The following is a 14,804-nucleotide window of genomic DNA, read 5'->3' on the forward strand; positions in this document are numbered from 1 at the left end:
ATATACTGGGCATACAAAATTTCATATTTTTATTACATAGTCGTGGATTTTAAAATTTAATTAGTGAAATTTAATTAAATGACAGTGCATGGTTTCTATTAATGTTTTGGATAACTCATCTAATCAGTGAGATATTCTTAAACAAATGTTTTTATTTTTATTATGCCATATTAAAATGGTTAATGGTTAACTATAAGACGTATGCCAAAGGTTTCATCTAATAAATGTCTCACATAATTTCATTTGCTTTTGGTAAATGTGGCCATTCTTTCACTCTGTGTAAGCTTTTAGTTTTATTTCCTGTTTCATCAACATTATGATCATAGTCAGTTTCAGGATTCCTACATTTATTTCTCCATTCTTTCATTCTCCACATAGAAATTCCAAGATAAAGAAAGGATGCTTTACTCTTAAGTTTTTCCATTTAGAAAGATATTGGTCACAAATATTAAACAATCTAATCAAACTCACCATGAAATGGGGACTTCCCTGCTGGCGCAGTGGTTAGGAATCCGCCTTCCAAAGCAGGGGACACGGGTTCGAGCTCTGGTCCGGGAAGATCCCACATGCCGCGGAGCAACTAAGCCCATTAACCGCAACTAAGCCTGTGAGCCCGCGTGCCACAACTACTGAGCCCGTGCGCCCAGAGCCCATGCTCTGCAACAAGAGAAACCACTGCAATGAGAACCCCGCGCACCACAACGAAGAGTAGCCGATGCTCGCCGCAACTAGAGAAAGCCCACGCACAGCAAGGAAGACCCAAGGCAGCCAAAAATAAATAAATTTATTTTAAAAAAAAATCATGAAATGGTAATAACAGAAGAGATGTTACAGGTATTGCACAGGCTTAGAAATTTCAAGTAATAATTAATGTAGCCAATAAATAGCAGAACTGGTATTCAAATCCAGGTTATTAAACTCCAAGACCTAAGCCTGAATTCTCTCCTTGACCTCTCAAAAAGGAACCCTTATTCTTTTCTCATCACATATGTAATATATGTTCACTTGAAACCTTAGAAATTAAAAAGGCAAAAGAAAGAAAATAACAGTAAATCATAACCACTGTTAGTATCATAGTATATACCCTTCCTGATCTGTGCTGCCCAGTATGGTAGACACTAGCCACATGTGGTATTTAAAATTAAATAAAGTTAAAAATTCAGTTCCTCGGTTGCACTAGCCACACCTCAAGCGCTCAACAGCCACAAGCAGCGAGAGACTATTGTACTGGTCAGCAGAGATTCAGAACATTTTCTTCATCATGGGACATTCATACACAGTGCTGTAAATGTAGACATTTTTCATGCATGAGAAAGTACATACACACACGTACACAGAGGTTCACATATAAATTCATATTTTTAAAATACAAATTGGTTATACTATATATAATATTTATAATCTGACTTTTTTCATTGAACACATGTAAATATTTCCCATGTTAATATATGTAACCTGCATAATAATTTTAAAGTATGAATTTTCATTGTAGCTATATACCATAATATATTTAATCAAGTTCTTATTTTTATATTTTTAGATGATTAGCATTATTTTAATATGATATACAGTGCTACAGTGAACATTCCTGTATATGCAACTTTATACTTTTATCTAATTATTTCTTTAGGATAAATCTCTAGAAGGGGGAATTTTTAGATAGAAAAGGTGTGTACAATTTTAAGGCATTTGCTATGAAGACCAAATTGACCTCCAGAAAAAAAAAAGCAATATACATCTTCCCTAGTAGTGTGAGAAGTACCTGTTACTCCCTACCCTTACTAACATAGCTGTTAGTTTATTTGCTTTTTAAGTTCATGAAGACTTCATTTACCTTATTTTTGATCCATCAGTCTCCTCAGAAGTTTTATATTTAAGAAGGAGAACACCAATTAAATAAGTTACATGGAGAAAAATGTATGAACTAAATCTGGAAAAAGTTGAGATGAGTTTTAAATTATATATACATATATAATTATATATAAAATCATATGAATTAATAAAGTATATTAAATTACATGTTATATATATATATAAAAATCCTCACACATGTTAACATTTGTAATTAGGAAATTTTTCACTTAATACTTTAATAGGCATGTTATTATTTTCTGCAAAACGCCTTAATTATGACAAATTTGCCACTATACAGACCATTTTAAAACCACAATAATACATTCCAGGGTGTGTTATGCTGGGAAATTGCCATTCTAGGAAGAATGAAGTCACTTGGCCTTTAGGTTGGTGCGTCAGAATATGCTCAAGGAAAGTAATATCTAATGAGAAGGCATGTATTACAATAGCCACTTAATTATAATTCATTAAATTTTAGTTCCAATAACACCTATTTATTCCATGAGATTTCTTTTTTTTTGGCCGCGCCGCGCAACATGCAGAACTTCCCCAACCAGGGATCAAACCCGTGCTCCCTGCATTGGAGGTGTGGAGTCTTGACCACCAGGGAAGTCCTCCACGAGATTTTTTTAAACATTGTGTTCTCTAAATGAAGGATTTTACTAGTCATTAAATTTATTTTCTTTAAAGTACCAAAACTTAAAATATATACCATAAGCTATAAAACAAACCAGAAGCAAAGTTTTTTCCTAATCGTGGTAGAATCTGACCAGCTGGTTCCAGTTCCCATGCCTGGTAACTGATGATCTCTGCCTTCTGAGCTCATATATACTCAGGTTCTGTGTTTTATATCCATCCTATCATATGACCATAGGCAGTACTACTTCAATACATTACATTAACTCAAATTAGTTTCTCAGATGATCTAATAATCACTCTAAAGCCCTGAGGGAATGGAACGCAAGACAGGTAAAGGTTGATGAGAAAATAGAGGCTAAAGACCATTAAAGGACAGGCCTCTATAGCAGGAGTGGGCGTTGTCAGGGTGGAAAAGGAGGGGCATGTGTAAAAAAAGACAAATTAACATTTTTACGTTAAACTGGCCCACTTTGTGAGAATTAAGTTGAAAAGCATTATAGTTTTGTTGACATCTAGTTTGGGAAGTTTGGGGCATAAGGTTAGATTTAGGGGAGCTTTGATACAGAAAGGAAACACCAAGGTGGGAAAGAGAAAGTGTTTCATAAACAAAGACAAAAGATCCTAATTACATTAATAAAATTATTTAGATCACTGATATGTTAACTTCTAGGACCAAAGATGAAATTCATCATTTTACCAAAATAGATTTATTGTTTGGAGATTTAAATTACAGCTGAATCACTCTCATTGATGATTAGAAACTTAATCTCCAGAGTTGTTTGCTGATATATATCAATAGCAATCTGTTAGACAAATTATAAAGGATTCCAGAAATAGTAGTTATTGATTCAACATGTATTTTTAAAAGCCTCTATACAATAAATGATTAGTAGCAATCTTGTAAGGTAGAAGGTATGTGGGGCACAGGTTTATAATTTATCATTTCTTTGACTTATGGTTTATTTTACTGTTCTTGCTCCATTTGTGCTAATCTGTTATCTAAGTATAGCCTATGAAGCAACCCTGGAATGCTAATTTTTCCATGTGCACTTAATTAGTGTGATTTCTAGAAGTTCCCACAGTGAATGTGATATACTTTTAAGTCATGCAATCTCTCAGAGGGAAGAAGTCATGGCAACATGCAATTGAGAATAATTGGAATATGATTTCGTGTTCTTATAATAATAATGCCGTAAGTATATGATGAGGACATTAACATTAGATTCAGAATGTAAGAAGGGTATACTGCCCCTCCCAGTAATAAATCACTTAGAGAAATTTTTAGTTTATAAAAGTTTAATGCTTGAGAATAGCATATAAATTCTCCTCTGAGCTCTTTTTTTAAAAATTAAGTTAACAGTGTGCCTGATAAAGTTCCTTTGGGAAAATAAACTTTACCTGTAATTTAAAATTCTACAAATCCACAATTTTATTTAAATATATTTCTAAGAAATTACCACTACAGAAACCTTTGTTCCTTTAAAAGGAATTGGAAGTAATTGAGAAAAATTTAACCTATCTTTATCTAGTTAACCAGTTTTGGATAGGCAGTAAATTTCTTCATGAGACTGAGTAATTCAAGTAGTTACAAAGAACAGAGGTGCAAATACTTTGAGTACGTTATTAGGGGAGGAGGGGTTAGAAAAGGGATAACCTTAAAGTCTTCAGAGAGGAGATGAGGCCTAAACAATTTTAAACAATGAATGAGAGGTTGTTATATAGATATTAATGAAAACTAGTGAATACTGAGCTCTTACTATGTGTTAGACACTGTTCTAATTGCTCTATATGTATTAACTACTACTTTAATCCTCAAGAGTCTATGAGGTAAGAAATATTATTATCTTAATTTTATGGAAAAGATAACTGGGGCATCTGGCTCAAAGACTCTCAGCTAGTAGACAGGAAAGCTAAAAGTCAATCCCAGAAAGTCTCTGAGTCTCTATTAGAGGCAGGGGGAGTGGCCTTCAGTCTGTGAGAATAGTCGAATTAATTAAAGCTCCTCACCTCTACCCCACTTAATCCTCATTTATACTTTCCACAATGCTTCATTTTCTACAACAACCAATACTTTTCAATCTACTTTCTTTTAAAACTATCATGTATGGATAAACTGAAACTCCTTCAGAACTTTAAGAAAAGAAATTTTCCTCCTCAAAAACACTTTTCTTTTTTTTTATTATTACTATTTTTTTAATTTTTAAATTGTTATACAATTTTTAAAGGTTACTTTCCATTTACAGTTATTACAAAATATTGGCTACATCCCCGTGTTGTACAATACATCCTTGAGCCTATCCTACACCCAATAATTTGTACCTCCCACTCTCCCACCACTATGTTGCCCCTCCCCCATGCTGGTATCTGTGAGTCTGCTTCCTTTTTGTTATGTTCACTGGTTTGTTGTATTTTTTTAGATTCCACATATAAGTGATATCATACAGTATTTGTTTTCCTCTGTCTGACTTCTTTCACTTAGCATAATGCCCTCCAAGTCCATCCATGTTGCTGCAAATGGCAAATTTTCATTCTTTTTTATGGCTGAGTAGTATTCCATTGTGTGTGTGTGTGTGTGTGTGTGTGTGTGTACACCACATCTTTATCCATTCATCTTTTGATGGACACTTAGGTTGCTTCCATATCTTGCCTATTGGAAATAATGCTTCTATGAACACTGGGGTGCATGAATATTTTCGAATTTGTGTTCTTTGTTTTTTTCAGATATATACCCAGGAGTGGAATTGCTGGGTCATATGGTAGTTCTATTTTTAGCTTTTTGAGAAAACTTCATACTGTTTTCTACAGTGTCTGTACCAATTTACATTCCCACCAACAGTGTAGGAAGGTTCCCTTTTCTCCACATCCTGGCCAACATTTGTTATTTGTGTTCTTTTTGATGATAGCCTTTCAGACAGGTGTGAGGTTATATCTCATTGTGGTTTTTTTGTTTTTGTTTTTTTTTAAATTATTATTTATTTATTTATTTTGGCTGTGTTGGGTCTTCATTTCTGTGCGAGGGCTTCCTCTAGTTGCGGCAAGCGGGAGCCGCTCTTCATCGCGGTGCGTGGGCCTCTCACTATCGTGGCCTCTCTTGTTGCAGAGCACAGGCTCCAGACGCTCAGGCTCAGTAGTTGTGGCCCATGGGCCTAGTTGCCCGGTGGCATGTGTGATCTTCCCAGACCAGGGCTCGAACCCGTGTCCCCTGCATTAGCAGGCAGATTCTCAACCACTGCGCCACCAGGGAAGCCCCTCATTGTGGTTTTGATTTGCATTTTCCTGATGGTTAACGATGTTGAGCATCTTTTCATGTGTTGGCCATCTGCATTTCCTCTTTGGAAAAATGTCTATTCAGTTCTTCTGCTCATTTTTTAATCAGGTGGGAGTTGCATGAGGTATTATATATGTTGGATATTAATCCTTTATCAATCATATCATTTGCAAATATTTTCTCCCATTCAGTAGGTTGTATTTTTGAAAAACCCTTTTCTTTTTAAAAAGCTCCTGTAAAATCAAAACGCTTCATGTTTTCTAACTGCTGTCACTGAAATAGGCAGAATCCTGATTCCGTCTTTTCCTCGCATTCATGCTATAGCAACCCTAATCCTTCCTGAGACAGTGGAGGCCTCTAGCTGAAGAGGGAGTAGGACACAACTAGGAAGGGTGGGAGAACAAAAGTGCATTTATAGAAGTCAAAATATTTCAAAATGAAGATAGTTTCAGATTGTCATTAGTACTAAGATGAAAAATAGCTGGGTGAGGAGGAGAGCAAATGGGAAAAGAGACTTTAGGGAGGTGGTCAAAGAAAGCCTCTGAGAGGGTGGTCTTTGGTCCTTGACTTGAGGATAAGCAGCACAGGGGAACAGCTGCAGGAAAAGCAGAGCAGTCCAGGAGCTAGTGTAAAGGCCTGAAAAGAGTAAAGATTTAGTTCCTGCAAGGAAAAGGAAGAAAACCAGAATAGCTAGGAGCGATGAGAGAGAGGACATGAAGAATTAGAAAGAAATCATCAGGCAGGGCCTTTTAGACCATGGTAAGGAATTTGAATTTTATTCTAAGAGAAATGGAAGTCACTGAAGAAATTTAACCAGAAAATAAGTATGATCTCGTTCACATTTTTGAAATACGACTCTGTCGAGAATAGATTCTAAAATGGACATGTAACATCCAAGTGAAGTTGTGAAAGGCAGTTGGAGATTGGGTGAGTGGTCTGTGCTGTAGAAGTTTTGTAGAGCCCTGTATGGGGGTAAGATTACCTAGGGAGAGATCCTAGACAGAGAAAAGAAGATGATCCCTGACCAATTTCTGAAGCTATCTAAACTCAAGAGCTTGGGTAGGAAAGGAGAGGCTAGGGAGGTCCAAGTAAAACTTAGAATCTCTCTGGCCAGCTAATTGTCATAGAGCATGGAGTGTTGATGCCTATAACTTTTGAACTTTCATGCTCCTCTAGTCTATTATTATTAAATGTGACTTTGCCAATATGAGATTTTTGAATTTGTCTTTTTGTCTTGTAAAAAAACTGAACAAACATGGATTGGATTGAATTAATGGTATTAGCAATCAGATTTTGGCCAATACAAATCAGTATATATTAAGGAATGTAATTATTAAAGAAGTAGGGCTACAGTAAATATTCAATGCCTTTTTAAATGTCCAAATCTTGAACATGATGATTCTAACATTAAAGACATCCATTATATCAGGCTGAAGTTAATGAGTTCAATTATTCTTGGTATTATATAATAATATTTTATATTTTAGGAGAAGATATCAACTATCCACAATATAACCACAGTCTTTCTAGAAAGAGACTGTGTAATATGTCTGGTTGTCCAATTAGCCCAGTCCACCCAAAGTTTAACTGACGGTTTTTCCCTCAAGCTAAATTTTATTACTTTCAAAAAGTTTATTGTTTTAAAGTTAATCTTTTTATTTTTAGATATGCTTGTTCCTTATCTATTTTTTTAAATTAATTTATTTATTTACTTATTTTTGTTTGCGTTGGGTCTTTGCTGCTGTGCGTGGGCTCTAGTTTCAGCAAGCGGGGGCTACTCTTCGTTGTGGTGCACAGGCTTCTCACTGCGGTTGCTTCTCTTGTTGTGGAGCATGGGCTCTAGGCGCACAGGCTTCAGTAGTTGTGGCATGCAGGCTCAGTAGTTGTGGCTTGTGGGCTCTAGAGTGCAGACTCAGTAGTTGTGGCGCACGGGCTTAGTTGCTCCGCGGCATGTGGGATCTTCCCGGACCAGGGATCGAACCTTTGTCCCCTGCATTGGCAGGCAGATTTTTAACCACTGCACCACCAGGGAAATCCATAAAGTTAATCTTAATATGAGATAAATTGTACACAAAAAACACAAGGACACAAACAGCAAAAGTAGTTTCATTTGATGCCTTAATATCAGCATAGGAAAAGCAATATATTTATCCTGCCTCATTTTTTGAATTTCAATATCAAATTAAGCTGGATAAAAAGTTCCAAATTTTCTTCAGGCAAAATTTTTTTGTTTTCTTAAGCAGCAGTTTTCACTTAACACAAAATAACTTTGTGGCAAATGCCCAGATTTTATATTAGCACGCGTAATTTTCCAGAAGAAATGTCAAACCCTATTGCTGGCCCTTTTATATGGATTGATTGGATGCAGTGTCAGAGTTCTATTAAGAACATCTGAAATGAAGAATGCCTAGAAAAGTGGGTGCATCAGTGGTAACATTAATATTTTGTTTCAAGGAAGGGAGTGATTTTTGCTAAAGCTGCACATTTCTCTGGGCTTGAATGAATTGGATAGAATTTCAGACTGAGTGATGAAGTACAAACACTTGCATTCAGATTCTTTGTTATTTTACACATGTATACATGGCTGTCAAGGGAGTTTCTGGTTGCTTGTAATATTCATTAGCTTTGGGGTCTCTTAAATCATCTAGCTGTAACATAGAACAATAGATATGTACATCCAATTCCAACACCTCCAGGTCATTCTACATCTCCCGTGGGTCACATTTGTCGGAGTTAGTCTGTGAGGCTTTTGGACCTGGAGTCTTGTCTTCTTCAGGGCTGAATTAACAACTGTATTGTTTTTACTGTTCCTGATTACATTTTATTTTTATACTGGAAGATTCTTTCTCCTTTTCATGCAAAATTTTACAAAACTGGATCCTAAATATAAAACAACCAATGGTATTTACCTTTTTAAGTCATAAACTAAATAAAATGACAACTATTTTCACCATAAATTGACCTTGAATCTGATTTCTGGCCACTATGGCCACAATTTAAAGTTTAATATATATACTCACCTACAACTTAGAATTTCTTTATCTCTTCTCTTTTTCATCAGGGTCAGATGGAGAAGTTGGTTTCCCAATTTTTAGACATGAAGCATTGGGACATTTTTTTTAAATGTGCCTGCTTCTGTGCTGCACTGCCTCTTTTCTTTTTTTTCACCTACAAAATTCCTTGTATTTATCTATCTTCCATATGGAGATACAGTGTTTTCTATGGTACTAGCTTAATTATTTACTTAATATCAAGTATTTGTTGAGCATCTACTGTGTGCCAAACACTGCACTAGACCCTGGGGATTGTAACCAGAACTGTAAACAAGTTAGACTGACTTCCTCTTGGAGCTTGTGAATTCATGAGGGAAACAGACAGATGGTCAATTACATTCTAGGAGGGTAAGTGCTATGATAGTGGGAGTACAGGTTCTAGATGAACACATGGGGGGAATTCTCTCTTAAACAATCTCTTCTCTTTCCTGTGGGATCACATTCCCTCTGTATAATTCTACTTTATTTTTTAGGAGCTTTCAGTAGCTGTACTACATCATTTCCTAAATACCCACCGTTTCTTTTCTGTAATAACTTTGCTTTTATACATAAGTTTACTTTCATGATACCCAAAAGTAGCATGTCAGTCTTTTAAAGTCCTCTTCTCCTGTAAGCATACTGGGTTTTTCTGTGTGCAGATTCAGTAACGTGGAACACTTTTGCTCTGCACCAACAGCCAAGTGACCCGGTGCTCTGTCATTTTTCAAATGTCTTCATAAGGAGCTGATGCTTATAAGAGTTTTTCCTTGAACTCTGGGCAGGCTTTTCCAAAATGCCATGAGATAGCAGTGTTCCAGAGGTGAATATAAAGATCAGGCTCACCAAGGAATCACTCTACATTCTGAACCATTATGTTTGATGTTCCTTGTTATTTACCATCAGTATATCCCCATTTGTGGCCCAGTAGGCAGAGGCACAATACTCATTTATCCTTATGACCTCTTTATCTCAGAGTACTTGGGAAATGAGTAGGTATTTAAGGTTGTATAAAAGTCCTTCAGGGTAACAATTGATATAAGTTCCAGACTGTTTTTGCTAATGACATCATTACTTTTTTTTAATCATTACTTTTTGTTTTAAAGCTGCCATTTAACAAATCACTTTCTATATCAAGCACTTTTACATTGTCCTAGCAACCATGCTGTTTAGGTATATTTGTATCCACATATTTTAGAAAAAGAAAGTGAGGTTCAGAGAGGTTTATAACTTGTCCTCCAGCTAGTAAGTGGCAGAGAGAACCCAGGCTGTGAGTCTAGGTCCCTGGGCTCTTTTGCATGAGAACACACCACCTCCCTACATTAAGCAGTCTCAGGGGACTTCCCTGGCAGTCCAGTGGTTAAGACTTCATCTTCCAATGCAGGGGATGCAGGCTCGATCCCTGGTTGGCGAGCTAAGATCCCACATGCCTTGGGGCCAAAAAACCAAAACATAAAAAACAGAAGTAATATTTTAACAAACTCAATAAAGACTTTAAAAATGGTCCACATCAAAAAAATCTTTAAAAAAAAAAAAAAAAAGCAGTCTCAGATTTGCCCAGGCCCAGAGACCACTGGAACCAAGGCTTGCAATGTGTTATGTGTCCCCTTTCCCCAGTGGTTGGGATATTTAATTAGCATTTTACCTACTTGCAGTCAGAATACCCAAAATGCAACCTTGGGTACTTGTATTACGACTGAGTGTGTTAAATTCCTTAACTTCCATCATGGATTTTAATGAATGACCCAGTCTGCCAGTCTTCCTTCTTTCTGGTGCCTCGCCTTCATTCCCACCCATTTAGGACCACATATCTGACTCTAACAGTGCTGACTAATGATTATATCAGAACATACATGACATCAACCATCATACCCCACCTTCCATATTAGGCTCACTGAATACCACTGAATCATATCCAAGCCCAAGTTGCCATGTTCAGTGTGATTTTGATTCTTGTCACCTTCCCTTGGGTCTCCTCCTACAGCTAACCCTAGTTCCAGCTGCATTTACCCTGGTCTTGCTCTCCATTTCTCCCTGGCCTGATAATCAGAGAATAACACAACCATTGCCAGGTTTATCTAAGTTTTAACTGGAAGTAAAATAGGAAATGTATATTCTACTTCAGACTGTATTTTGTTGCTCAGATTTTTCATATTACTTTTTTTTTGTTTACTTCTTTCTCTACTTTAAAATGGATCCTCTCTTCACATTTCCACCGAATTCGTGTTTCTGAAGATTTATTTCCATTACATCATGCATATGACATTTTTAGAGTCTCCTATTACCTAAATATTTCTCTTCTGATGTGCAGAGTCCATTACAGTTTGGTCAGAACTTAATATACCTCAGTCAGGTGGGCATACTCCCTATCTTCTCCCACTCCAGCCCACTCAAAGCCTTTTCTCATTTCATTGCACTTACCATGAATGCCCTTTTCTTATTCTCTCCCCTGCTTATCTAATTTTACCCATCATTTAAAGTCCTCATTTTATCTCCACTCAGAAGTACCCCTCTCTATGATCAGCACACACAAATCTCTAATTAATTCTAATAAATATGGAATTTATTATCTGTGCTACTTCTTAAAGCATATAGCTTCTTAAAACATGAACTGGACCAAATGATTTTCCAAGCTAACACTTTTTGATGGATTTCCACTGTATTAAAATCAAAATTCAGTCTCCAAGTCATTGGCTTCAAGTCCAGGTATAATCAGGCCCCTGTCCACATACTCTTTGTCAAGTCCTAATTGATTGGTTCTTTCATTAAGAAGTGAAATGGGGATTTAAAACTCCAAGAGAAAGAAGTCAGTGAAAATATTTTTACCGAAAGTCCATTTATTGTTTTTATCCAACTTAATACTGAGTAATGAGATTTTACCCATACAGTTCATCAGACCTCAGCTGGTAAGATTCCTTTATTTCAGAAGTCTGGACAGTTGCAATTGCTCTTCCTGTCCCACTCCACCTCTATCTTAAGAGGGGAAGATAAAATAAGTTTCATCTGTTAAGGTTAAGGTCAGTGGGGTAACTTCTTCCAAAGATGGGGTGGAGTACAGCCTTACTCATTCTTTTATAACCCAGATGAATGATAGCGTTAGTATACAATTACAATATTTCTTATGTGGGATCCTAAGAGGTAGGTTTTCACCATTTTCTAACTTAATAAAAACACAAGCCAGCAAAGATACATACTTTTTTTTTTAGAGAGAGAATGGAATATAAGAACTTTATAAAACAACACATACTTAATTTTTCTTCTTTTATACTAACTTTTATAAACGATCTCTTGGAATGCAATGGTTGGATCCTGTGCTACTTGTACTACTGTGGTCTAAGAACCAAGGTCAGTTTTCCAATCCCATCACTTCCCAAGTTACAAAGGAAATGTAATACGGCAAATACTCAGAAGTCTCCATCTGCAAGCAGAATATACCAAGGATCTTTTTCCTAATCTCATGTCTCTGGCCCCGTACTGTATTTACCCACAATAGCTTCCCTTCTGTTGCTTAATAAGGCCAAGCTATTTCCTACCTCAAGTCTTTGCATGTCTGCCCAGAACGTATTTCCTTTCATCTCCTTTCCTGGCTGATAATTCTCTCCTTTAGATGTGTCACTTTCTCAAAGAGACCTTCACTGACTACCCAATCTAAAAGAGGTTTCTTCTTTAATTTCTGTTTTAGCAACCTGATAGGTTCTTTTACAGAACTTTTCACAATTTTAAAAAATTTCTTTCATTCATTTATTCATTTATTTGCTTCTTAAATGTTTCTTTCCTACTGGACTGTAGGCTCCATGAAGGCTGATCATGTCTGTTTTAATAAATATTGGCTACCCAGTGCCTAGTGCAGTGCCTGGCACAGAGTTCATCATTAATAAACATTTGTTAAATGAATAATTCCCATTTTCAATTTTAATTGCAATAGTTATTTTTATGTGCCTATGTCTTGATTTCTCAATTACATACAATACATTTAAAGAGACTGCATCTTAAACCTCTTGATCAGGGTTTATAAGTACCTGTTGAATTATATGGTTCATTTATCTATTTATTTGTTTGTTTGTTTGTCTGTCCGAATTTCAGTCCTTCACACTCTCTTTTAGACTGGTATTTAATTACAATGTTGGTTGATATCTTTTGGGAGCCCCTTAAAAATTAAATTTAACTGGCAGGGAGAGATGTAGGTGTTTTAGAGCTTGGAGCTCATATAATTTGGGGAGACCTTTTGAAAAAAAAAAATGAATGTAAATTAAGTACTGGTCCTTAGGAGGGAAGTATAAGTGAAGGGAGCCTAAAACTTAAGCTTAATTTAGTTCCACAATAAATCTGCCTCTGTTAACGGAATTGAAATCTTGATTGCAACATGTTCCTTCTTGCACCATGTCCAGCATTTACAAGACATAAGGGTAATATTTGAGCCACACTCATCTTGCAGATTATTCTGTCTGACCCTTGATGCAGCCCCACGCATTCTCCCCACTTTCATTGCTCCTGTTTACTGCAGTCAACTAAGTGCCAACTGGATATCAGTTTGAGAAGCCAACTTCACCACGACAGTTGTCAATACACTGATACTAATCCAATGATGTCAGTAGTTATGTTGGCATTGCTCTAGCTTCACATTGGCCTGAAGATCTCATTCTTCCTCTCTTTCTCAAATTTTGCCCAAAGATCCAAGTTTTCTATTTTTTCTCCTTTTAACTGTCACTCTCCATCAGAAATTAGCATCTGTTTTATTGACAACAGTAACTATTATTTTGTTTATTTTTTTCTCATAAGACTTGAATTTCTAAAGAGGAAGGGGAAGACAAATACACAGCAACCACTACACTATCCATGTGACTTTCATTTCCTAGCTACTCTCTTTCAATTCTTGAAGGCAGTTTCAGTTTTACTGATGAGGCAGTAAAGTTAAGGAAAAAAATGGGAATATACTAAATATGTCACTAAGAATTAGAGATTCTCAAATAAAATTTCCTTGCAGCAGCAGAAGGGCAGCCCTCTGCCCTGCTGCCCATATTTTAGGCCAGTGAATTATTGGCTTTCATAGTGAGCTGGAGTTCAGTGGGTCTGGACAGGATCTGCCAGCTGTGAGGCAATGTTTAGGTTAAAAGATCTGTCTTGGAGATTGGGAATGCTGAAATATGGGGAAAGAAAATAAATGTCTTGAGGGACATTCGCTTATAGAGAGCATATTTATCCCATATGAATGCATTGCTAGCCTAGAGAAATTCAGAGATTAAACCTCAGAGGCAGCAGCTGAATCAGAGAGTAATGGAAGTGATGAAAACAAAAGGGAGAAGGGAGGGGCATGACTGGGGTGCACAAAGGATTGTGATATTTTGGTTTTTGAGAGGAGTCCCCAGGTAAGAAACCACGTAGTGGACTCTGTCAATGTATTCAACATTTAGTCAGTATGTACTATGTACCAGGCACCTATGCTCAACAATAGGAATGTAGCAATGACTAGGACAGTGTAGAAGGAAATAAACACACTTAAAGTGTGCTATAGTAGAGGGTTATACAATATAGTGGTCATACAAAGGAACAAGTAACTTTTTATTGGAGACCAGGTAAGACATCACAGAAGAGCAGCTCCTGAGCTGACAGGAGACATTGTTGACTGCTGACCTGGTAGAGTTCTTACAAAAGCAGAACCAAGACAATGATTTGGGTGTGACCCCAGGGAGCACTGTGAAGAAGTGAGACACTGAAAGGAGGAAAGTCAATGAGGTACATGAATGAGTGTATTACCACTGTGGGCAAGTGGGGCACCATTCCACTGGTGAGTCTTTAGGAGGTCGTGTGGAATATGCTCCGTTAGTTGGGGGAGGCTAGGGTATTTACCCATCACCTTCTGTCTTCATTAGTTGAGGATTCCTGCTGGCAGAGCAAGCTCTCATAGGCAAAAAACACTTACAAGTAGAGTGAAACAAGTGTGTGAGAGTCCTTCAGAGTAGACCTATGTGGTATGGTTGGGACACCAACAGTGTCTGCTAAAACTGTCTATTCAA

This window comes from Balaenoptera ricei, chromosome 17, assembly GCF_028023285.1.
Source record: "Balaenoptera ricei isolate mBalRic1 chromosome 17, mBalRic1.hap2, whole genome shotgun sequence".
In the NCBI taxonomy this organism is placed as follows: Eukaryota; Metazoa; Chordata; class Mammalia; order Artiodactyla; family Balaenopteridae; genus Balaenoptera; species Balaenoptera ricei.